General features: G+C 38.8%; 1 long non-coding RNA gene across 1 annotated transcript; it reads right to left on the reverse strand.

Annotated features, from left to right (window-relative positions):
• Positions 1–22,603, reverse strand: LOC108640544. Its single transcript, XR_001921245.2, has 4 exons — positions 22,554–22,603; positions 12,490–12,622; positions 6,651–6,755; positions 1–425 (listed from the first exon to the last, which is right to left on the reverse strand). It is a non-coding gene; the product is annotated as an uncharacterized LOC108640544 (long non-coding RNA).
• Positions 22,604–25,053: the final 2,450 nt, after the last annotated feature.

Consider the following 25,053-nt stretch of genomic DNA (forward strand, 5'->3'; position numbering starts at 1 on the left):
CTGTTACTTAAGGTTTCTATCCATATCAGTATGAATACCATACTTTGAATAGTCATTGAGAATGTGTCCCTCCACTTGCCCACCTTATTTTATTATCAAAATATAGGTATAGTGATGTTTCTTACATACAGAAAAATAACATACACCTTCTACATTACCTTTGTTTTAGAAGATAAGAAACTTTCACATGTATTCCAGTTCAACAAAACTGCTGAGAACAAATACAATTCTTCAGCCTATTTTATGGACTCCAACACAAAAAATGCTGAAGCTGGAAAATCCAAAGTCTTGGAACATACTCAAATCATGTGAAGAAACAGATAGATACTGTAGGCTTCAGCCTTCATATCAGTTTTCAACTGGTCTTCAGTCTTCACAAGTTTTCAGTTGTTATGTACTTGGGTTCAAATACCAAAAAGGTGGATCTGAAAAGGAAGAAAACAGTTTATTAGACTGAAATCTTGCACACTGCCACACTCCCAAAACTGTATGCAAAATCACCTCTGCAGAGCTATTTGGCTCCATGTGTAGCAGCCATGACATTGACATCTGCCATATCCGCAAGTGCTTCTCCCATGAAGAGAACAATTTTTTATTTTTTTTTTTTCACTTTCCCAGATTTCTTGTCTCTTAACATTCATTATGACAGTTTTTGGTTGCCCAGATTGACACTACTGTCAGAGCATAAGTCAAAGTATTTACAGAGTACAAAATGCAGAAAATCGTGGCATATATTGCAGCTGTAGCTGCTCTTTTGCCACAGTTCAAGTTCAGGCATTAATGCTGTCTATGTTCAGAAACTACACCTTTCTGACTGCTCTGTGTTTCTTTGCAAGTTTAATACTCTTGATTAGTAATAGTGGAAAGGTTAATATTCCATTAGTAATGCTTATTCCCAGGTATTATGCAACAGTTTGATGATATTTTTTTCAAGTTGGTAAAAATGTGTATATTTATCAATGTATGTATCTGTTCAGATAAATCAACCAACAGCTATGTGATACTGAAAACTGGAGACTAAGAGCAAGTCAATAGTGTTTTAGGAGGATCTAGGATATCAGAAGATACTGCATCTGACTGGTAGACCTTCTAAACCCTCCTGATGAGTCACCTCAGCCTCTGCTTTATCTGTTTCAGATCCCTGAAGGAACAGAAGATGGTACAACAGCCCCAGGGCCACCTGAGTGCAGCCGTGAGGTCCCACAGCAACGCACAGCACATCTGCCAGAGCTCTGCTGCTCATTTTGCAGCCTGTTGGGTGTTAGCTCTTTCTGGATAATGAGGAGAATTGTGTTTTCCCTGGTGACTTCTGCACATCCTCTGTACTATCTCTGTGTGTCTCTGCTTGCCTCCCACTAGCTGACAAGCTTCTGTCCCTTGTGGCCAGCATTGCACAAAAAGGGCATGTGTAACAAGAAGTCTTGGCCTGGTCTTACAGCTTTGAGATATGTGGGAATGCTTCTGCAGAAAGCTGCGGCAAGGCAAAAAATAAAACCCTCTGATCACAGAACAGTCGAAGCTGCAAGGCACCTCTGGAGACCATCTAGTCCAGCCTCCCTGCTCAAGCAGGGTTCACTAAAGCAGGTTGCCCAGAGCCATGTCCAGATTTTGGGACAGTTTTTAAAATAAAGAAATAAAGGCCAGAATAGTCTCCAACATTTTTTAAAAGTTTTTTTTTAAAGTTTAGTTTTCATGGCTAAATCACTTCAAAATGTAGTAGGTTTTAGGGAGCCTATCCTCCTTCTTCTCTTGGGGCCAGTCCAGAGGGCCCCAGTGCACCAGACCTTGTTCTGCAAGGGCACAGGGGTGTCACATAGATAAAATTCACATATTCTGTGTGGGTAAACTGTACTGACCCATAAAACTCACTTGAAAGTAGGATGGTTTAGTTTACGTTCTGTCCTAAAGATCTGTCATATTTAGAAAAATAAATCTTTATTCTTTTAAAATGAAAAGAATTAACCTTCTGTGCCACCAACTAATTTCAGCACAGCGTGGAGACTGACTGAAATACACTGATGCTTCTGAAAGTATGGAGGACCCCTTGCAAAGAGTCAGCATGAAGTAACTGCATTGTGTGATTTTTCTGTTGTCAGGGCATGGCAAAAGAATCTTCAAGTGTTTCTGGAAGTTCAAGCAGTTTTTATATAACATTGGCATAAAAATATATGCTACTAAGCATCTGTATAAATGCATCTGCAAACAAGAAAAGTGTTTGTCAAAACCTGCATCCTATGAAAGAGATACTACGTGGTATTCTGGAGTATATATAATGGCTTAATTATGGACTGATTGTGTTTTAGGAAAAACACCTTTGCACTCTTTCTTGTCATGAGATGTTGCCATGCTCTACCAAAAACCAGTCCCTCCATCCCTCCCTCCATTCTTTTCAGCATATTTCACATATATTCCTCCCATGCTTAGCTAATTTTGGGGAGTAAGGGCTGGCTTGGGGTGTTTTTGGCATTATACAATTGTAAAAAGTCCTATTTCAGCAATACTAAATGTCAGTCAACATGTTATTTAATTTTGGATCCTTATAAGGGAAAGAACAATCTGCTTTCTGTGGAGAAGAAACATGCTTTAAAGTCCAAATATTATAAGACTCTAAAGAATTAATCCAGAGATAAACCAACAAATTCTTCTGAGGACGTTATTGTTACTATAGAAACACGCCTACATCCAGAACTTTGTTGTGAGGTAAAAAAGGAGAATTTGCTTCATTAATCATTTTTACTCTCCTGTCACAACTTGGTCGATGGGGATGCTGGTAATGACAGGGCAGTGAGCCATGGAGGTAAAAGCATCCAGTAAACATAGACTGAGCAAGTTGTTGTTCAGAGCTGGGGCAGAGGGGGCCTTTCCTTCAGCTACCAGGTTGTGTGCTACAGAACCTAACACCAAAACCTTAGTCATCTCCCACTAAAAGACACCTACAGTTTTGTAGTTATTGCTTCAAGATTAAAAATGTCAGCCTGCACCCCCTGCACCTGCAATGCAGTCATGGCCCTGTCTTCTTGCATCCTTGGTCCAACAGAGGGGTTTTTTAATTTGATGTTTCCTTATGCAGATTTTCATTAACTGGTGGACTGTGCTGTTGCACGAAGTCACTGGGGCAAGTACTGAAGCATGAATTTTAGAATTGAATGGACAATATTATTACTAAAGTTTTATCTAGTATAGGAGCAGAGACAAAGATGTAACAAAATCCCAGGCTTCAAAGACTACAGATGCTTTTCTCTGCCATTCCACCACTGCTCTCTTTTAGGTTTCACTAGCACTGCATGTATGCATCCACCTGTCCTGTTCTCATGTTCCCAAGAGCCATCAAAGACCATCCTCTACATAGGTAAAATACACCCAGGAGCCAGAGCTGGGCTGTTATTTCCCTTAGATACCATTTTATAGTGATTTTGTTACAAAGCCACAGGTTCTGAGCCAGGTTGTTGGCCAAACAGAACACAGAAAGGCAGATCAAGGATGTTCCCCGGGGTGGTGTGGAGACTTGCAGTGTTTTTGCTTCTGTCTCTCTATGGCAGTTTCTAGAAGCAGCATCATGCCAAGATGAACATCAAGAGTTGGCACCCATGACATCCCTTTCTGGGAGCAAAGGCTGGCTTGCTGAGGTGACAGCCGTGCTCTCTGGCAAGTACATTCACTTGGCTGGAGTTTGCTGGATTTAGAAGTCAGACAGGAACTAGGAGCACCCAAAACCACACTTTTTGAACTTCCCATTAGACTTTTTCATGCTCTCTGTGAAGTAACACAGAAAATCTCATGTGAAGGCAGGAAAGGACCTTTAGGTACAGATCTTTGGGGCCAAGTTAGAAAGGAGAGGGCACTTGCAATGTCCATTTCTAACCTGCAGATCTCCCAGCTTTTTCAAGTAGCCAAGCCACATTTCAGAGATAGAAACAGAGCAGCATGTGTCGTGGAAGAGATCTGCACTGCACTCCATCCAGCCTGGCTGTGCAGGAGGCCAGGGCTCCCCACGGACCTCCTCAGCCAAGGCACATTACCACCCTTGGCATCTCCTGCACCACGACGGACAGCATGCTGTTCCAGAGGGAGGGAAGCCGAGCTGCTGGCTCCTTCTTCCATGAAGAAGGTAAAATCATGTAAAATTATGCAAAAGCTGACATGATTTCAACCATAGTTAAACTCTCTTGAAAGAATCTTTACAAAGTTTAATAAAGATTAAAGCAGTAGCCTGCTTGAGAAACTATTGTCATAAGTAGAGAAGTTAATACAGAATATCTTCTCTACGGAGATATTGCAAGAACATAAATTTAAAAATGCATTTGGAAGGATGATTTAAGTTCCCCATGGATATTCAGTAGACTTTCTAAGGAGAACTGCCACAGAGAAAACCCATTAACTTTTTTATCAGACTCTCCAGGAATCTCCCATAAATTGATTAATATCCAAACCAGAAAGTGACTTTGCCTCTATTTCCTCTGAAAAGGAGCTTATTTCTAGCCTGCCCTGCCTCTTAGTCCTAAAATGTCTTTAGCAACATACAGCCCTTTCTAAAAAAGATACTAAAAATTGGGTTTCTGCCAAAGTCATTATTAATAGTCAAGCACCCAGGCTCACATACTTGCCTCATTTTTTCTGTGTTTAATAAATATATATTCTAATATGGATAATTTTAGGATAATTTTTATTGATGGCACAAAGGTAAAATGATTTTTATATTAATTTAAAAAAATAGAAACTGCTACCAAGTTATAAGATCTGAAATAATGAAGACTAAACCAGAAAAAAAAGAATACATTAATTTCCTTTGTGGGTGGTTTCTTGAAAATTACATTTCATGCAAACTTAAAACATGAGCTTTCTCATTTGAGATTTTTTGTAGCTCTGGACTACAGAGATCATGAATACTAGGGTTTTTTTTCCTCTTTTCATGCAAATAGCTATGTACTGTAGTCAATTCTCTTAGGCTCTTTGTGGACAAAATAAATAAACTACTTCTTAAAGTCTTTTGCAGTGACCAATTTGCTCCAGTCCCTGAACCACTTCACAGCAGTTCTTTATACTCATTTGATCAACATTCTTTAAAAAAATAGGAGTAGCGGAGCTGAATGCTGCATTGCTGTATAAGCCTCACCAGCCCACAGAGTTCTTCTGCCTCCTGCACACTTTACACCTAGACATCAGACCAGCTCATTTTGTGATACAATTACAGTAACAGCTCATAACCCCTGTGGAAGTGCAAGCACCCTTTTCTTCCACTGTAGCAGCCTAGAAAGGGTTAAAAGGAGCCCATTTCATCTTCTTGCCCAAATCAGTTAGGCAGGACTGCACTACGAGGGAGCTCTCAAAGCAGTCCTGGAGAAGGGTGAAAAATGAGAAGGGTCCGTATGAGATCTATATGTAGGAAACAAATGTGAGAGAACCCTTTGCAGGCTCTCATGGGAGGGGTGAGGGACCTTATTTTAAGCAAAACTCCCCACGTGCCTCATACTAACAAAAAATGAGGTCCAGAGTTTCCACTGAGTGGCATGGAGAGGGCAGAGTGAACTGATCATTGCTCTTGAAACTGCTGTTCTCTGGCAGCACTTTGCCTGCCAAAGCTCACATTTAGGCTCTTTGTGGAGTAGTGAGGAAGTTCTTGATCCGTGTAAATATTTTGGGATGCAGCTGTGGGGCTCACAGGAGCTGCAGGACTCTCCTGCATCTGCCAAACCTAACAGAGCTAAGGGCTGCAGCTTCCAGAGGTCCATCTGCTGCTGTCAAATTCCTACATGCTCTTGCCCTGATATCAGTCATGCTAATTTGTGGCCTCTTATTTGGAGCTAGGTGGTGGGATAATGGGTGTCTCTGTCCGAGGCACTCTGGGGAAGAGTGAGCTCTGAAGAGACCTTATTTGAAGCTTCTGCAGGCGTCTATGGGAAGAATGAAAGGCCTGTGCTTGTGCTGGGTAGCACAGCAGGTGAAGGCTTTTGGAGGAGATGCAGTGTGATCACAGGTGGGAGGTTTCAGCTCTGAGTCCCTCTTTAGAAGCAGTGTAATCAGCAGAACCATGTTTCGTGAAGCTGCCAGTTGCTGACAATTGGTGAGTACAGAATAATTGGGGTAGGTCCTGTAGCCTGCCCTCATGTACAACCTCTTCCTCTGCTTTGGTCTTGTAGTCCAAAACAACTCCCAAAACTTGGCACATTGCAGTTGAGTGTGTAGGGAACTGTCTTTCCTTTTCCCTATTTGCCTGTTTAAAATGTACAAAATAAACTTTGCTTCTTGGGGTTTTGGATACACGCTGGTTAAAGGTTGGATATGAAAAGAAATGACTCACAGCAATTATCAGTTGAAACAAATACTTTGTTATGAATCCCTGTTTCCTACACAATCTTACTATTGCAAGGTTCCTACATTAGTTGTAATCACAACTTCGAGGTATCAAATTTTAAATGAATCAGAACAAGCTGCCTTTTAAAGAAATATTACTTGTTTTATACTTTTTTCTAACAAGGAGGTTTGGTTTTTGTTTTTTGTTTGGTTTTTGTTTTTTTTTTAATATCATTAAATGAAGTCTTGCTTTCACCAGGGAGACTATGTTTTGTCAGAAAGCCAATTGTGCTTCTGGAAGTGTTAGGCTGTGAAATTTGCAGAAAGTGTTTGCATGCATCTCTGAGACCCAAACTCACCTGTAGGGTCATGGCTTATGCTGTGTAAAGCATTATGGTTTCCTTTGTTCTTCCTAATTTCGTAAAGCTCTAATAATGGTCCAGGTTACAAAAAATTGCACAGATCTAGGAAAAAAGACATAATTGATTCATGTGATGAAGAAGCAAATTGTATCAAGCTTATTGACATCTTTCTTACTGCCCTACACTGTCCACCTAGTATTTTCTGAATATTGTACAAATTGATTTAAGTAAAGTATCTTCCCATGGGTTTGCTTGAAGAATGCCAACCACTTTATCATTTTATGTCAGTCATACCAGAAATCAAAAGGAGATATGTTTCCCAGTGAAGAACATGCCTATAAACTCACATAGACCAAGAGAAGACAATAGGCTGAAAACTGTGAGGGAACTGGAAAGGGAAGAAACAAGTTCTACTTAACTGGACTGTGTAAGACCCAGAGGTTCAGGACCCTCTTGCAGTGGTTATACCTCCCTTGCATAGCAGGAAGCAGTGGAGTGGAATTTTGACATAATGTGAAATGAATAAAATAATTGCTTTCACAAGATTAGAGGGAGGCAACTGCATATACTCAGGCAGCAAGGAATAAATATTCTTGCCTGAGTATATGTTTTGCTTCTGTTAAACTGTTTTGCGAGTCAGGCTTTTTTTTTTTTTTTTTAATAGCCTGCCAGACCACAGGCAGCACATTTGTCTTTTGAAATTTAGACTAGGGGTGGCTAGGACTTCATGACCTTATGTTGCACAGTCCAGAGACCCAGAATGTCTGCAGATGAGGGTTTGGATCTGCAGAGTACCTCAGTCAGTTCCTGCCCTTCTGGAGCAAAATGAAGACAAAGCTATCCTTGGAACTGATTCCATGGAGAAGAGGCTTTTTTTCTGCCTCCCCAGCCACCCACTTCCCCTGGCACACATTTAATGAGGTGCATACAAAACATTATTTATGAGAGGTGCACAACTCTATTAAGAAACTGTTGTCAGTATAAGTAAATTGGCATGCGCTCCCTCTCCTACCCAAAGAGGCAATAAGGATCTACAGAACAGGGTAAATAATCAAGATTTGTATTATGATTTGCCTTTGAGGTTTGTGTCAAATGCTTCAGCAATGGTTTTAAGCTTGATTTAATTCCCTAAATGTGTTAACAACTAACAACCATTGAGTTTGTTTTCTAATGCAACTCATTTAATGCACAGTATAAAATACAGCAAGGATTGAATTACATGGGTATGCAATTATAGTTGGAAAAATGTATTGCAATAAGCTTTTCAATTTATAGGCAGGAAATGAAGCTCTGTAATTATGTGACAACACAAAAACAGAGCAGTGAAATTGGACTCTAGTCCTTTCTTTTTCTAGGTCTACTATCAGTAAACATGACCTTGTCCCATTCTCCCTTCTATGTAGCTCAAAGAAGATTCCTGGTGAGAATCTAGTGAGAAACTGGTAATTTACAGATTTAAGAAGAGTCCATCATTGCCCAGAGCATGCAGGGGTATCTCGCTGTAGTGCTGGTGAGCAATAGGACAGTACCCTATGGTAGGTCAGCTCACTCACTCAAACATAAGATCTTTTAGGATGTAAGCTCATATTTTGATCACAGTAAAGCACCCCTCAGCATAGACCAATTTAAGTGAGTTTTGGAATCTGCCCCGTTCTGAGGTGAGATGCCATAAAATATACTTGTGAGAGGGGAAAGGACAAACTCACAACCCTCCCTGTCCCACACCAGACAAGACTTAAAATTTTAAGTCACAGAGGGTGAATGTGTTGAACCTCTCAAGTTGCTTAACTATGAAAGTATGGTTCACAAAACACAGTTCAGATACCAAGATGACATGATAACACATTTCATGTAATGCTTTTTAATAAAATATTTGATAGAAAGTAAGGCTAAAAGAAAACCAAATTGATAGTTAATGAGTAAGGGATTCAGTCTTATCTTGGAGAAAACACATTTAGTAGGAATTGTACCTACAGTATAATGTTTTCTTCATAACAGTGATATTCTCTGAAGAACAGTTTAATTTAAAGAATAAAATTAGCTCTATGTTTCCACAGAATACACTCTGGATTTCATGCATCGATATGAACACTTACTACCAAAGGGTATGATCTTCAAAGAGCTGTGTTTGAATACTCTCACTAGGAATTGTGCTTCAGCTGAAGTAATTTTGGTTACTTTTGTGATCATCTACTTGCAGAGACTGGAAGACAGAGGGAACAAATTGAATGAGGTCTTTGCTGGTGAGGGTTGAGAGAGACTGGAGCTTCAGTCTGAAAAGGGCCGCTGAAGGAAAGGCTGGGCTGGCAGAGGAGCTATTCCCTGAAAAAGCCTACTTCTGGGCTATGGCTGGGGATTTTATGCCAAAGTTCTGTTAGACATATGAAAAGAAATACTGATAATGTATCTAGGATAGGGATTTCTCATGGAAAGTAGAGAAACTCTTGTTAATTATCAGCAAAACCACAACATCCAGCTCTTCATTTTAAAATAGCCCTTATTAAGGTACTTCTAGTGACCTCTCCCCTCAGAAGCTGATGGACTTCAGGCACATTTCTAGCTCTATGGAAGATGTTTTACGTGATCACTCAATATTAATTGGCTTCTGTTACAGAACTGCAGAACTTAAACATTAATTGGATCAATGCTGATTCCTACTTTCAGTTACATAATTCTTAAATGAAATTTCTTTGTACTTGTATAATTGTTTTCAGTAATTTGACATAGAGAGTATTTGCAGTCCAAGCAGTTAAGCTTGACTAAGCTGGAAAGAGAATCCACTAATCACATACATAATGCATAACTGAGCTATAAAAGCTTTTGAATCAGAGATCTCTAGCAGGTACATTCTATGTTATGCTGCTGTTAGTGTTATGGTTTACCTGATTTAATAGGAGGAATATATTAACAATTTTTAATGGTCTAACCAAGAAATATGAATGCTCTATTTTTTTTCTCTTCATGATCATAGAACCTATAACTAGTTGCTTATGCAATACAAATATTCATTGTGTTAACAAGAATTAGGATATGTATCTTTGTAATACAGAATACTGAATATTGAAGCATAGATGTTTCATGTGGAAAAATGGAAATTGCAAAATCTGTGTTACTAAGGAGGAACCTCCCAGATGTTTCAAACTGTATTGTATACGAGATTAGACTGCTTACTAGTGACAACTTGCTTATTCTAAAGTCCTTGTTTCCTCTTTGCATGAGAGGATTTGATATTCATAGAGGAAAAGTGGGAGTGAGAGAGTGATGTATATCTTGCTAACATTGTCAGGTTATTGTTTGAGTTTTTACTCCTATCCAGAGTAAAAAGGAAGAGTAGCATAAAGCCATTAATATCGCTTGCTTTGGCTGTGTGATCTGTGTGCTCAACATTAGCTGCAGGTGCTCTAGGTTTCTCTTATCACTGTTGAGGGAACCCTTTTAGCCCATACTCATTCATTATTTCAAAGTGTCTATTTGGGTAAGCCGCATTTGATCTTCAGTTTGGTTGGAAAACAGATGGTGCTGTGTCTTACAAGCTGCAGTGTAAATTCAATGAGATCTATGCACTAGTTAGTGCTGATCTGATGGAACTGCAAAATTAAGAGATTTGTCTTGTGGAGCTATGAAAGCTCTAAAAGAAAGCTCAACAAAGGGAACCGCTTTGCAGTCTTCTTGTATTTTCCTGTGCACACTGGTTTCTCAGATTGTCCTCTCTTCCTATGCTTCAAGAAAAGCAGGAGGTGAAATTGCCAATCTCCTTGATGTTGATTTAATAGTGCCTTTTTTTTTTCTTGCTTCTGAAGACAGATAATCTACAGACAAGTATTCTGAAAACCCTGTGAAGCCTGTCGAATGCATTGGAGATGAATTGTCTTCTCAATGATCTCAGAGCACATGCCTGACTTCAAATCCCAATAATCCTATCTATCTGGCACTTGGAATGTTTATGCAACTCCCAGCCAGCCTGGGATACCAGATAGCATTGAAAGTGTGGTGATGGAGTATTGAGCTCTTCCCTACATCCCTTTCTGAATGATGAACTGCAGTAGGTGACTACTGCTGAATATAGTAGTACATCTTCTAAAGTAGTCCTAAATAGGCAGCAGTAGATATATTCACAAAAAGCAACTGATTTTATATTTTCTAAATATCCTATCTTGGGAAAAGGTGTATTAGATATCTATAAATACATTATTTCTGAAAAATTTCGATGAATACCCCGTTGTAACTGATCAAACTTTTCCAAAAACTAAAGACTTAAACTCAAATATTAATAATTGCATAACCTCAGTACCTGCCCAAATTCTTTTCCATATTTGTAGATCTTCTATTTCATATGAAGAGTAGATGAACACTTTAATACTACAAAACAGTAGTTTAACAGGGCTTTTTAATTAAAATTAACAATTGAGCTGCTAAGAATAGGTAAAACAAAGTTCTGGCTTTATTTTTTTGGTTTTTTTTTTTTTTTTTAATCACAGGATCAATTAGGTTGGAAAAGACCTCTGAGGTCATCAAGTCCAACCTATGACAGAACATGACCTTGTCAGCTAGACCATGGCACTTAGTGCCATATCCAGTCTTTCCTTAAACACTTCCAGGGATGGTGACTCCACCACCATCCTGGGCAGCCCATTCCAAAGTCTAATCACCTTTTCTGTGAAGAATTTCTTTCTAATATCTAACCTAAACCTCCCTTGGTGCAGCTTAAGACTATTGCTAGTTGCCTGGGAAAAGAGGCTGACACTTCCACCTGGCTACAACCTCCTTTCAGTGGTTGTAGAGAGCGATAAAGTCTCCCCTGAGCCTCCTCTTCTCCAAACTAAAAAACGCCAGCTCCCTCAGCTGCTCCTCATAGGACGTATACTCCAGACCCTTCACCAGCTCTGTTGCCCTTCTTTGGAAATGCTCCAGCACCTCAATGTCCTTCCTGAATTGAGGGGCTCAGAACTGGACGCACTTAATTTGTTAAGCTAATATGCTTCAAAAATCAGAATCTGAATGCAATCTTTCTACCTACAGAGTAATAGTTGAGTTTCCAGTTCAGGACAGAGTAGTGAAAAGTTATGTGGTTTTGCTAGGAAAAAAAAATTCTCTATAGGTTGCATTTTCTACTTTATAACAATTGTTCCACTTAACACCTCTGACATTTATTGATACCTATAAAAGACAACTATAAAAAGCTTACCTGGAGAAAGATGATATTCTGGACTGCTTGAATGGTCAACCAAACGTTTTCAGAGGTGTAAATTGCATCATTCATCTCAAAAGGATTCTGGTGCTAAGGCCAATCAGTGACAGCCTTTTTAATTTCCCCACAACTGATCAAAGCAGGCAAGAAGAGAGAAATGCTGTTAGATTTTTTTATAAGATTTTGATAATGCCTTCTTTAGCTTAGACATGGTATTTTGGAAAGTATTGCAAAGTCTGATCTGCTTTCCCTTCTATTCAAATGCATTTTCTCCCTGTTAATGAAGAGTATGTATGTGTCAATGGTAGCCTTGATGTACTAGCAAGCAAAACAATTCTTAGAATTCAAGTAGCTCAGTACTCTTCAATACCAAAATTCTTTTGTGTTGATGGATAAATAGAGAAGTGTGGTGGGCTGGCTCTGGCTGGATGCTAGGTGCCTGCCAAAGCTGCTCTATCACTCAGCTGGGTAGAGGGAGAAAAAACATAATAAAAGACTTGTGGGTTGAGATAAGGACAGGGAGGGATCATTCACCAATTACTGTAATGGGCAAAACAGACTTGATTTGGGGAAATTAGTTTAATTTACTACCAATCACATCAGAGTAAGATCATGAGAAAATAAAAACTAAATCTTAAAACACCTTACCCTCACCACTGCCTTATTCCTAGTCTTAACTTTACTCCCGATTTTCTCTACCTCCTTCCTCATGAGCAGCACAGAGGGACAGAGAATAGAGGCTGTGGAAGAGTTCATCACGTGTTTTCTCTGCTGCACCTTCCTAGGGAGGAGGAAATAGATTTTATTATACAGACAAGAAGTGCTAGTAATTGGGTGTGGCAAAGTGTGGCAGCAGCAGAACCTTCTGCATGGAGCTTTGCGCTAAAATCACCTGTTCAAAGCCTTGCTTTTGCACCACCTGGAGGCTGCAGGCTGCTCTGAAATGAATCTCTCCAAACTCTGAGAAATGTCATTTTTCACTTATGTCTATTGAGATAGCCTAATGTCTTGATGCTATTTAGCACCAAAACTCATTCCACCAGGCTTCCCTTTTGATGCCTGTGTCCACTGTCACTACAAATAATGCTTTAAATAAACTCAGCATAACATTGCCAATACTATTATGGCAAGAAAGTCCTAAATTAAGGTCGTCCTCTTTTTTCCTCCTGTTCTTCCTGACAGCAAACTGTTTTGCTATCGTTGGAATGTCAAACTATTTTTACCTCCAAGTCTTTGATATTAGGTGAGCTCACCTGTGTAGACTGTTACTTATGGATTTTTGGGTTTGTAACCTCCAGTAAAAAGATCATGTTTGAAGCTTCACTATCATTCATTGGGTGTCACGGGTTAAATGCCAGAACTAGGAATTGGGCTTTCATTTACATGTCAAACACAAACTTTTGGTGATATTAATTAAATCTCTATCTTATGCTGTACTGTCATAATATAAAAGATAAAGATGAAGCTACCTACAGCACAGAGAAATATTGTTTAGATAGAAATGATTCTCAGCTAGAAACTATCATAGAAGTACCAGTGACATGCAGGATACTTCCAATTCCTACCAGCTTCTGCCACAAAACATCCAGTGTCACACCTCAGGGATCTCTTACTGTTTATCTTTAAATGGGATAGAAATTTAGGAAGCACTTTAGCTCAACTTAAAATACATATTGCAAACAACTCTTTTGCAGTTTTAACCAGGCACTTGATTCCCAACATATATTGCCTGCCAGTCTAGAACTAAGCAACCAATATGAAGGAAGATAATTGCACTTCACCATCAAGGAGCTGTCACTGGAATGGCTTTATGACTTTGAGTGTGACAAGATGTTATCTTGCTGCAGATAAGGTAAGACTGTAAATTCACGTTGATAATGTTTATAATTGCCTAGAAATTAATTAAACACAGTTTAAATATCTGGTTTCTGGAGAAAAAGGAAACTTCTCTTGTATTACTTTTCAACTACCACTTTCCACTCAAACTATGTTTAGAAAAAGAAAATCTAACACAAGTGCCTATGCATAAATGACTCTGAAATTCTGAACTGAGCTCATTACATTTGCATCTAATCATGGTCCATAAAGTTGGGGTAGTAGAGGGAAGAGGGGAGAGAAGGCACGTGTTTGCAGAAGCTTCTCTACAGCTTGACAATCCGAGCAGAAGCTGCAAATCAGCCAGAACTAGAAGCTGCAAAATGAATGACCTAAGACCGCAAAGTTTCATCTCTTCTCAGGAGACGAGCAGAGCTGAAAGTTACCAACTCTCCTTTGATGCACCAGAACGCTCTGGCCTCTTGTTTGGTCCTTCTCCAGGTTCTTGGCTTGCTGCTGGAGAGAACAGCCTCCACACAAAAGCTAAGTCACCTGCCCACAACTCTGCAGCACTTGTCAGTCTCATTTTAAACGATAGTAGCTCAGCATCCCTACTAAATGTTGTTATGGTGACCGTGGAAACCTAATACTGAGCACTACATCTGTCTGCTTATCTACTGCTAATGATCCTGCTGTGTACAACTTCAAAAGGAAGGGAACCAATGGGTTGTTTTTTAAAACCTCCTGGATGATCAAAGAGGACAGAGACTACAAAACTATCCTTCTATTAAAAAATTAATGCTTAAGTTTGATCTCAGGTAAAGGAAGGGAGGGACAATAAGTCTCTTGGTACATCTTTACAGGTAGATTCTTTGTTTATTTAGGGCCTGGCCATGTTCCTGCAGAAGATGGTAAAAATTCCCTATGTCAGCAGCCTCCAGTGGGGCCCACAGCTGGTACAGCAGCTTGGAGAATGAGCAGATCAATACTATGATCTGGAGATAAGGGTGTGTGTATGCACACACACGTACTTTATTGGGAAGGCACTAACAGAGGGTAAGAACATGTATATGCTGGCACTGGACAGTTCCATATTCCAGAATTGCACAGTTCACTCACATGGATATTTTCCTATTCCTCCCTTCAGCTCTTGGTGCCTTTTGCTGAACACTGGCAATGATTGAGTCTATGTGGGTAATTAACTTAAAACCAAACAAAATTAACAGGTGCTTAGGAAAGGTGAAGTAATGAAGTGGGGAGGAGTGACTTTTTAACCTCAAGTTAAAAATATAATTGATATGTTTAATGCAAGTGAACAGCATAATTGCACATTACCTTTTTATCCTCAGTAAAAAATTGGTCATAGCCATATGAAAGGTTTTATTTCCCACCTTTACATATGTACATGTACTTTCTGTAAATCAGTTTAGTTGGTCTCTCACTGTATATTTGCTTGTCCTGTTGATCTGTGTCAAGCAATACCACAACCCAGGTGGCACTAGATGCAAACCCCTGCAGTCAGGTAGACCCCAAGGTGATGAGAGGGTGCTCTGCAGCCATTCTGCCTATTGCAGAACAAGATAATAGAGGGCAGGCTGAACTTTAGAAGAAAATGACATGCTGATAACTGTTACCACTGATGGAAAACTATACCTTCTCGTCTGATGCTCAGCAATTTAGATTCCATATTAATCTGAGTTCTCAAAGATGTTCAGGCTTTTTCTCCTCACAAAATTTCCTTTCCTGCTTCTGAGTAGTGGGAGGAGATGCTGTGTTTTTTCTTGGTACTGTCTACTTTTCTGTTGTGATTGGCCGCTTCTGTTTTGTCATTTTGATGACTACTTCTCGCATGTGCCTGCCAAAGTTCAAGAAGTGTTTGGACAACGCTCTCAGGCACGTGGTGTGATTCTTGGGGCTGTCCCGTGCAAGGCCAGGAGTTGGACTTGGATGATTCTTGTGGGTCCCTTCCAACTCAAGATATTCTGTGATTCTATGTGGTGAAATTGGAGCCATGGAAGCAGGCAAGCAGTGCTTCGCCTAACACTCCCTTGCATCGCAGGCTGCAATCTCTTTTGCACTTCATTTGTATCTTTACAAAATGTCAGCAAAAAATCTTTTCAAAAGTTAGTGCTACAAACCGAATTTCTGAAAGGCATGACAGATAATAATCTCTGCAGCTCTGAACTGGCTCATAGGCAATAGAGCTGATGAACATTCATGGGTAAGGCATGAGTATCAAGAGTAACTAAAATTTATCAGATGAGATGGTGACTCCAGAAGGGAGTGGAAAAAGCATTCATTCTTAACCAGAGAATGGACATTCGGAAAAGGGAAAACAAGTCATTACACCAGTTCCAGGATTTATTTCTTTTGAATCTTATTTGACAACTAAAATGTAATAAAATGGAAAAAGCAAGGAGGCTGCAAATAATGAGGTACCTATTGACTAATGCAATACAAAACATTAAATAGAATAACAGCAGCAACTACAACAACACTTCTCTAGAAATCTGATATTGTTTTTACTGGCGTGATTTTGGCCTGGCACATGAAATAGCTGCTGCCAGTGAACAATGGAGATTGATGTCACCATTGTGGAGAAGAGATGGACAAGATGGAATCCATGACTTGATGTGTGTCTAGCTACTCACATAATGCTGGAGGCTCCAGCAAACACGCCTAAGAGAAGCACTTTGTTGTTTTGGTAAGGATAGTTTTGTTTAGTATTGAACCTGTATGTTTTCTGCTGAGATGTAAGCCCCTCCTCCTGTCCCAGGCAAACAGGAAAATTCATGTATTCTCTCTTTCTCATAACAAATCGCTGTAAGGGATTCATATGAGACTTTGCCCTACTTCCAGATTTAAAACTGCAGCATAGTGAGACTGTAAAGATGGCATCTTATTGCCATACCCAGTCTATTTTTAATCTGATCTGCTTACTTAGGGAAAAGTGATGTTAGCCTGTGCAGTCCTATTGCCTCATGAGAATAAAACAGGTGAGAAAGTGAAAACAATTCCCCCTTTTTTTCCACTATAAAGCAGTGTCTCCTAAATGGTGAAACTTTATTCACGCTGCTGATGCACAAGCCTGAAAAATAGCTTCCATTCCTAGGCTGCCTCATGGGGAGTGAGTGTGGATTTTTCATAAACCTTTGAATATGATCTGGTGGTGTGCTGTCATGATAGATACAGATTCCCTTAATACCATGAAGATTTTCTCTCTGGAGTATAAATGCACTCTGGAAGAACTGTGAAGCACCATATTTTCTTTGCATATATTCTTGTTTCTGTTGTTTTCTGTTTTGCAAGGTCTACTTACTAATTGTACACTGGTCTAATAAAGTCATTACTTGGATTTACTAACTGGTAAATTGTTAAATAAGCACAAATATTTTTCATCAGCTTAATTTAAAGGTCTTGCTTCAATCAATGGAAACTTTTCATCAGTTACTTTGTAGAATTTTTGGGTTTACTTGTCCTACTATCATAAAATATCTCAATACTAAAATAATATAAGCACATTCTGCAAAGCTACTACTCACAGAAGAAAGAGAAATATTTAATCTTTAGTGAGAGATATACCAGAGCCAATGTAGCTTGCTAGTCCATGGATTACTACACTGTCAGAAAAACTGCTGTTTGTAACTTCCATGTTTGCTGTGTATCTCTAAAAAGTTGTGAGCAGAGCTGCATATTTCGTTCAGGTTTTTTTAATTTGGCTGTTAAGATTAGCCTTAAAAAAATGGCTTCTGTACACTACAATATCTCTGCTTTTGTATAATATTCAGGAGTATTATACCAAGTAAGTCAGAGAACATCCACATCTATTGGAGGAGATAGGGAAGGGAGCTCTTACTCAGCTTTGCAAGGACAAGGTACTATTTATGGACTAAGGCAGTCAAAGTGAACCTGAGGCACGTGGAACAGCATGACCACCTCGGTTACTGCATGGTGTGGGTGGACTTTTGTCTTGAATGGTATCATAGTAACTGACGATGCAGCAGGTGTGAGGAGAAGCCACAAAAAAAGGCCCTTTTAGATATGACAATGAAAGGAATAAATAAAATTTTTGTCCATAATTGGTGTCAAAAGGCAGGCTAAAATCTGTTGTGATGAGGATTTGTTTTGTTTTAGTAGAGAAATATATTTAAGGTTACAAGACATTAATTTTAGTAGCAGTTGAGGGCTAAAACTGTTGATATATATGTGTATGAGTACTGGAGGATTACAAAACACTATCTGCAGCTCAATGTTCAGGCTGTAACATTGGCTATGTTTTATAGGGGCTATTTTATTTCCTTTCCAATGTTTACAAAAATGCATTGAAAGCAATATAAAAATCCCATGTGATACAAAGGGTGAAAATTACCTCTTCATTTCACAGTAAAGCATAAAAAATTGCTGTTTATTAACTTTTTAATGTGTGAAATCTCAAATGCAGGAGAAAAAAAAATAATTATTTTAATTTTTTCCTTTTTTTTAGCTATTTGATGCAACTAAAACTGATATTTCTGGCAGGCATTAAAAAAATCCTATTAGGGACGTTTGCAATATCTTAGTTTTCTCTCTCTAATACAGATTCTAACCAAAGAATATCAAGGCTAGTATTTTTACTTATCTCTATAGCCAAATACTCAATTAAAAAACCCACAGTAGCCTGAAGAATGTCTCTCCCCCAGTCTTTCCCACAGGTCCTCAGTCTCACATAGCACTGTCATTTCCTGAAGTGCCATGGAGTTCTATATCCTAGGACAACTTTTTGTAATTTTTGTCTCTGGATTAGTATTTCAGGGACAATATCTGTATTTTGAGATAGTCAAGGTGAGTGTCCCTTCTTTAATGAAGATACCTAAACATTACGTGATCTCTTCCTTACCCATATGCATGGTTTTAGTTTGCTTTCCACATACTGCCTCCTGTTCATCGTGTTGCTCACATGGCTCACATTCCTCTAATTTTACTTGAATAGGAATTTTGCATGAGCCGGCAAAGGAAAAACTACATATAAGGAAAACCTTTAGCTCAAAACCAATAAAGGTAGCCTAGAAAAAGGAATATAAAAATGCACGTTAGAAGAAACACTACCAAGAAAGGAACACAAGGATCTAGTAATTTTTGATATGTTTTTACGTGCTTAACTTGAGCAAAAATAGAAGTTAAGACATTTGCAATAAAATTTTCTTGCAGACACATTTCTTTTGAAAATATGACAAAGTGACCAATCACAGAACTCATGCCACTCTTCAGAGCCTACCTGTGAATTCACAGGTTAGATGTTGAAAGCAACTCCATTAAGATGGTGAAGTTTCACCAGCTTGAAATAGATTAATTGAGCTTGGGGAATAACTCTGCCTTAAATTTTTATGACTTGAAACTAGTTTGCTGGAGCACTTCTTGCTTCTGTTGAGAAATGCAGCTGCTCGTATCCACATACGAAAAGCCTATTTCCATCTAGACAACCAGTTGTAAAGAATATTTTAACTACCTGGGACATTTGCTCTACATGTCTGAGTAAATAATCTAAACAGCGTTTCCAAGCCAGAAGGTTGAGATCTGTTTTATAGGCTGTTGTGTCTGAGAACTATAACGCAATTTACGTGACAATAAAGTAAATGTAGTTATGTGCCATAGATGCATGATTTGAAACAATAATGATGACATTAATCTTGATCTTTGTGATATTTTGATAGGCATGATTATACACACATGCTTTTCATCCACTTTCGCCATGTCTTTATGAGCTGTAATTGCTTATAAAGACTGTGAGGCACTGGTGAAAGTGATGTGGTGTGTCTGTATCAACTATTGTAAGTGAAAGTCTACTTTTAGACCATCAAGTGATGCTAGTATACTTTCAGCTACCAAAAAAAAAATTGCTAGAGGATGCTAGTGTATGTGGCTTTTACAAAACTAAGCTTTTCTATCTAGCTTTCCAATCAGCATGCACAGCAAAATCAAGTCTGATGCATTGAATTACACAAGGAGAAGCCATACTATTTAACGTATTGTTCTGTGCACTAAGCAGCTCTAGCATGAATGGGCTGGGGGGAAGTCTGGACAGTTCAGGAATACAGCTTTTGCAAGGTCATCTTCTCCTGACTCAACCTTTAAGAATATGATTTAAAAGCTTTCTGACTTTCCTCAGTAAATGCCCTTTGGCAGGATTAAACTGCACTGCTGCCAATCTAGCTCAATACCAAGCATGTTAATGAGGTGTCTTGGCCTTTTTATTAATTCTACAAGGAGGGTAGTCCATTCAGCAGTGACTGAGAAGGTTTAATCAAATAATCTCATTGTTCCAAATTTATCACCACAATAAAATAATCTACTAAAGAAATACAAGATGAAAGAACTCATTTTTCAATGCTATATCACTTTATACTAAGAAGCAGTGTAGCCTTGGGGTTCACAGTAGCGCCAACATCTGCCCATATGTGAGTAAAAGTGTAGTGAGATACAGTTTTTATCCATGACATGATGAAATCTATCCATTTTAGGTGATAAAAAGTTGGAAAGAGGACACCTTTTTGTATATTGTGGGGGGAAGTGAGGTCTGAGTTGCTGTAACAGAATAGTTATAGTACCTTCCAAAATTATTTCCAGAAAATCTGGAAATATAAGTATGGTTAACTTACAGATAGGGTTTAAAATGCATACATGGAAGTAAGTGGCTATGCTCCACACTTTGGAACCATATGGAAAAAATGTAATGCCTTTTTGATCTTCTATGCTCACAGATCAAAAATTCAGCTGTGGGTTTTTTAATGTTTCAGACACATGAGCAGCTTCAAACAGCTGCCATTAATTTTATACAATAAAAATTGCCTGTCAAATCAGTTTCCAAGTGTTCCTTTCTCTTCAGAAATCTCTCCTGCTGAGAAATCTGCACAGTCTAAGGCTAGTGTCACACTTTCTGCACCAAACACCTTAGAAACTAGAAAAAAAACCAGTATGTTTTTCTGAAGAGTGAGAATTATCAGTCTTTTCTTGGCACTAGCACAATATCCAGATAAGCAATTTAAAACTTAATATGAATATTGTGCCCAAATTCACTAAAGCAACTGCCTACCCTGAGCACAAATTCATTAAGAGTTTTCTTTCAAGTTCTTTCTAGAGTTCTTCACTCTCTGTTCTCTCCCCTATGTCTTTTTGGCTATTGCTTTTTTTTTTTTTTATTCCTTCCCCCACAGGCTAGCCAGTGTAGACAGTTGTTCCTATGACTTTATCCTCTTCCTTATTCCCTGGCTGTTTGGCTCACTTCTCAGATAAACCTGTGGTACAAGGACAAACTAGAGGTCATACACAGTATCTAGCCTTTCCTTAACCTCAGTTTTGCAGCCCATTATTTCTAGTACAAATAACTTGAAGTGACAGAACATGAAGGGATACCAAGGCTATATAGCACAACAATTGACTTTGAAATTCAAGCCCCTGTTTCTCAAAATATGGGCTATTGAAGAGGTCTGCTGTTCTGTATTCTCTGCAATTGATACCTCCTACAGTCCTTTTGGGGTCTCTTGCTGGAAGAAGGAAATGTTACTATTTTTCTGCTCTTTGCATTTCAGTTTTTGATTTGAACTGAAAAGAGAGGCACTGGCAGGGCTGGTACACCACCAAGATATGATGAGATGTCCTAAATTTTTTTTCTGCACTTCTCATCTAACAACAGATAGCAAAACAAAAAATAGGTCTATTTTCCATTCCAAATAAAAGTGACTTCTATTTTCCACAGTCTCTGTCAAAGAAAGAAAGTGAACAGTTTATAATCAACCACTTCAAAGTAGCAGATTAAAATCAGCTTGCTTTAAAGCAGTATACCTCCCAGGAACTGGGACACTGACTCTGTATGTCCCTTCCTGACTGCAAAAGACAGCTACATCGTAATTTCCAGAGCTTTCCTGTTGCTTCCAGCAAGGTGTCATGACAAAACTTCTGATGCTTTTTTGGTTCTGCTATGCATTGCAGAGGTCTCAGAAGAATGTGAGCTCATGTGAAAAATGTGCTGCAACTTCTCTCAAATTCATCTGATTGCTCTCTCAAGCACAGTGTTGGTTTCTCTACTTGAGAGAACAAGTGTGCTTCTATTGAAGGTGGTCAGGCTGATATTTGCTTATTATTCAGTCTTCCACTTGGCCATTCTCTGCCTGCTGTATCACTTTTTCTTGGTTCTTTGGGTTTATTGAAACCAATTAAAGTTGGTATGAAATATTTTAAAACATGAATGCAAGCAAATATTATCTAGGATGGACTAGAAAGTTTCTAGCTATGTATTTTTTTGTTGTTGATTCAAAATATTTTGTGTGTGAAATGGGTTACATTCAAAGTTGCACTCCTATTTAGTCTAAACAGCATACTACAATTAGTCCTACTGACTGAGCTGGAGGCACTCAGCATATGCAGTAGCATTACATTCATGTGGATGTCAAATTTGACCACAGCCAGGGAAACTGAATAGTTTTGCCATACAAGCATTTCCATGTACTACATAGCACTTTTATCATGTATAGTGTATTTCTGTCCAACACCCAAAAACTCTTGGGGCAGGAATATCTGATTAATGACTTGGGCTTATACCTTCAGTGCTAAACATAAAAATACTAGAGAAGCAGGAATATACATCAACTACAGAATTTTCAGTTAGAAGACTGCTTGCTTAAATCTCTCCTTGCTTAAGGAGGGAGTTGAGTTTTCTTCTAAAGACTCACTTCCTAGGGGTAATTTTTATGAACTGGAGAAGAAGGTACACATCAGCTTCATGCTGTAGTTTATGCAGTGGTGATTATTTTGTTGCCCAATGAAATAACATTGCTATCCTATTCTAATATGTCATTGTATCCTTTAAATCTAAAACTCTTATCTTGGGGTAGGGGATGGGAAAAATAAAAAAATGCACTTACCTTCCTCATTAAGTGAGTCGTATTTTGATAAATGTAAACTTCCATCCCAGAGAAACATCTGGCAAGCTACTATTGATGGGAGGTGAAAAAAACCACAGTTTAAATTATATTTTCCTTTGACACAGCATCACATTGTAGACAACATAATGCTAATATATAATAATGGCCGTGCCTTTTAAGAGCTGAGTATCAGTCAAGCATATAATTTCATGTTGTCTGGAGAAAAGTAAAAAGGAGTATCTAACAGGACAGAATAAGTCACCACACTCTGGAATAATTAGTTATTGTTCTCTTGCCATAGGGCTCTGACATTTTAAAAAACATGCTATTTCCTAACTATTCTGTGTTTGAATGATTGCAGGTGTTTTTTTAAAGTAATAAACTCTCGCAGGTGAGAGGTTCAGAAAAGCTGTTTATAGTGGCTCCAGCTTCATGATGCATACAATTTTGCCCACTATTCCTTAAATAGATATATACTGCTTAGCAAATTTTTTCTTTATCTCTTGTTTCTTACACACAGTAGCATTGCTAGTATATCACAACATTTTTTTCTTCTCATATTCAAAATCTTAAACAGCTCCATAAATCTACATATTTCAAATCATATGAAATCCCACACTTTATCTTTTAATGTCCAATGCCATATTGTAATGTTTCAGTTTTAACTACAATGCTTAAACATAATTAAAATAATATACATGAGAATTTTTACTTGCATGTCTCCAGCAGCTGCTATTTTTAAAGAAGAAACATCGCTTACATCGATGTTTGTTGATGTTGCCCTCTTACTGTAATTTTGAAATGGCATATTTATTAAATGTTTTAGTGAACTTTAAAATGTTCACTCCCATGCATTTTTTTTTCTCTCTTGGAAGATTCATGCTCACTTCAAGTTTGTCAGTGCTGCCACCTAAGCTGTCCAAAGTCACTTTCTCGCATGACAGGAGAAACACCCATCTGTCATTTCATTTGTGCCTCAAAATGGCAGCAGCCGGGGAAGAATAAAACAGCAGGAAAATTTTTATTGGACGGAAGAATGAGATAGTTCTGGCCTATTAAAGTGGATATGTGTGTAATAGGGTCTCTGACTTCCACGGCTATTCTCTGGTGCTACAGAAGATGGGCAACTAAATATGTCAGTGATGGAGACAAAATTTCTCACATGGCTGACCAAATCTGCACCAGCCCATGCCAAGAGGCAGGTGAGCGCTCAGCAGGTGTCAGTCACTATTGGCTGGTCAACAATGTTCAGCTTGCTTGGTTATTAAAACCTTTGCTTGCTCTGAGACTCAGATATCTCCTGCCAATGTGAATTAGTCCAGTACCAAGCACAGCCAGCCCTGGCTTACATTTCTGGACCTATAATTTTGGAGGAATTTGACACTATATATATGTAGTATTACATAGAATTCTCAGAATAAATCGTATCCTTGTCCATCACTTAAATCCAGACAGAGCATAGACTTTGCATATTGAACAATGCTGGACTTTGGAGGCCTGACTGAAATGAATAATTCCATTCATGCCTGTTATCAACATTCCTCCCCTAAATGTCCTAAAGAAACTTAAATCACAACAGTGATCAGTATCCTTAGATTTAGTGAGCATTATGTTTTCATCTTAACCAAAATCATCCTTCTGCGTTGATTTGTGTACCCTGCAAATTGCTCTGTCACTGCTACTAGGCAGCATCAAACACCTTCACAATTACTCTCTGCTTGCACTGCTGGACCACTGCTGTTCACCTGTGTTGGGTTTTGGAACTGACCTCCTCAGCAGCAAATATTTTTCCCCTTCACAGGCTCAAAATAAGGGTTGGATGGGAAATAAAATAAATTTAGTGCATTATTCAGTACACAGGTACTTAAGATTAAAATTAGTTTGACCTTCATCTGCTGGAGATTTTTTTTTACTTTCCCTTTCTGATAGTGATGTGGTGATCCTGTAATGTTACCTTTAGTGACAGCGAAAGGTTGCATTTAACTGATCCAGCTCGCATCCACATTTGATACCTTGGTGGTATAATGTTCCAGGTAAACTGAGCTTGTGCAGCGGTGAAAGAAAACATTTTTTTCTCCTTGGACTTGCCTTTTTCTTCCTATGAGATGCACACACACATACGAAAGAAATTTCTGCCTACACTTATGTCTACTTTTATGTGGTTAAATTTTGTGTAAGTACCTATTATTAGATTTTAATCTTATTTTTTTTTGTCTTCGTATAAAGTAACACGTATGCTCGAATGTTTATTTAAGTGTAACTGTATGTTTGCCACTTAAGTTGGTCGGCGTGTTTAAAAAAACAATAAAAATAAACGTGGTTTGATAGAAGGCTGTGCGGCCCCGGTGCTGCATCGGCGGCGTTACGGGGGCAATCAGGTGGGCGCGCTGGTCAGATGGAGCCCACGGTCACTTCAGGGCCTGCCCCGCTCGGGCTGTCATGCACCGCCGCGCCGTTTCCAGCTTGCCCCCTCCGAGCAGCTCCGAGAAAGCCTTCGCTC

The sequence above is a fragment of the Manacus vitellinus genome, unplaced genomic scaffold (assembly GCF_001715985.3).
Source record: "Manacus vitellinus isolate BGI_N305 unplaced genomic scaffold, ASM171598v3 scaffold_37_pilon, whole genome shotgun sequence".
NCBI classification, from domain to species: Eukaryota; Metazoa; Chordata; class Aves; order Passeriformes; family Pipridae; genus Manacus; species Manacus vitellinus.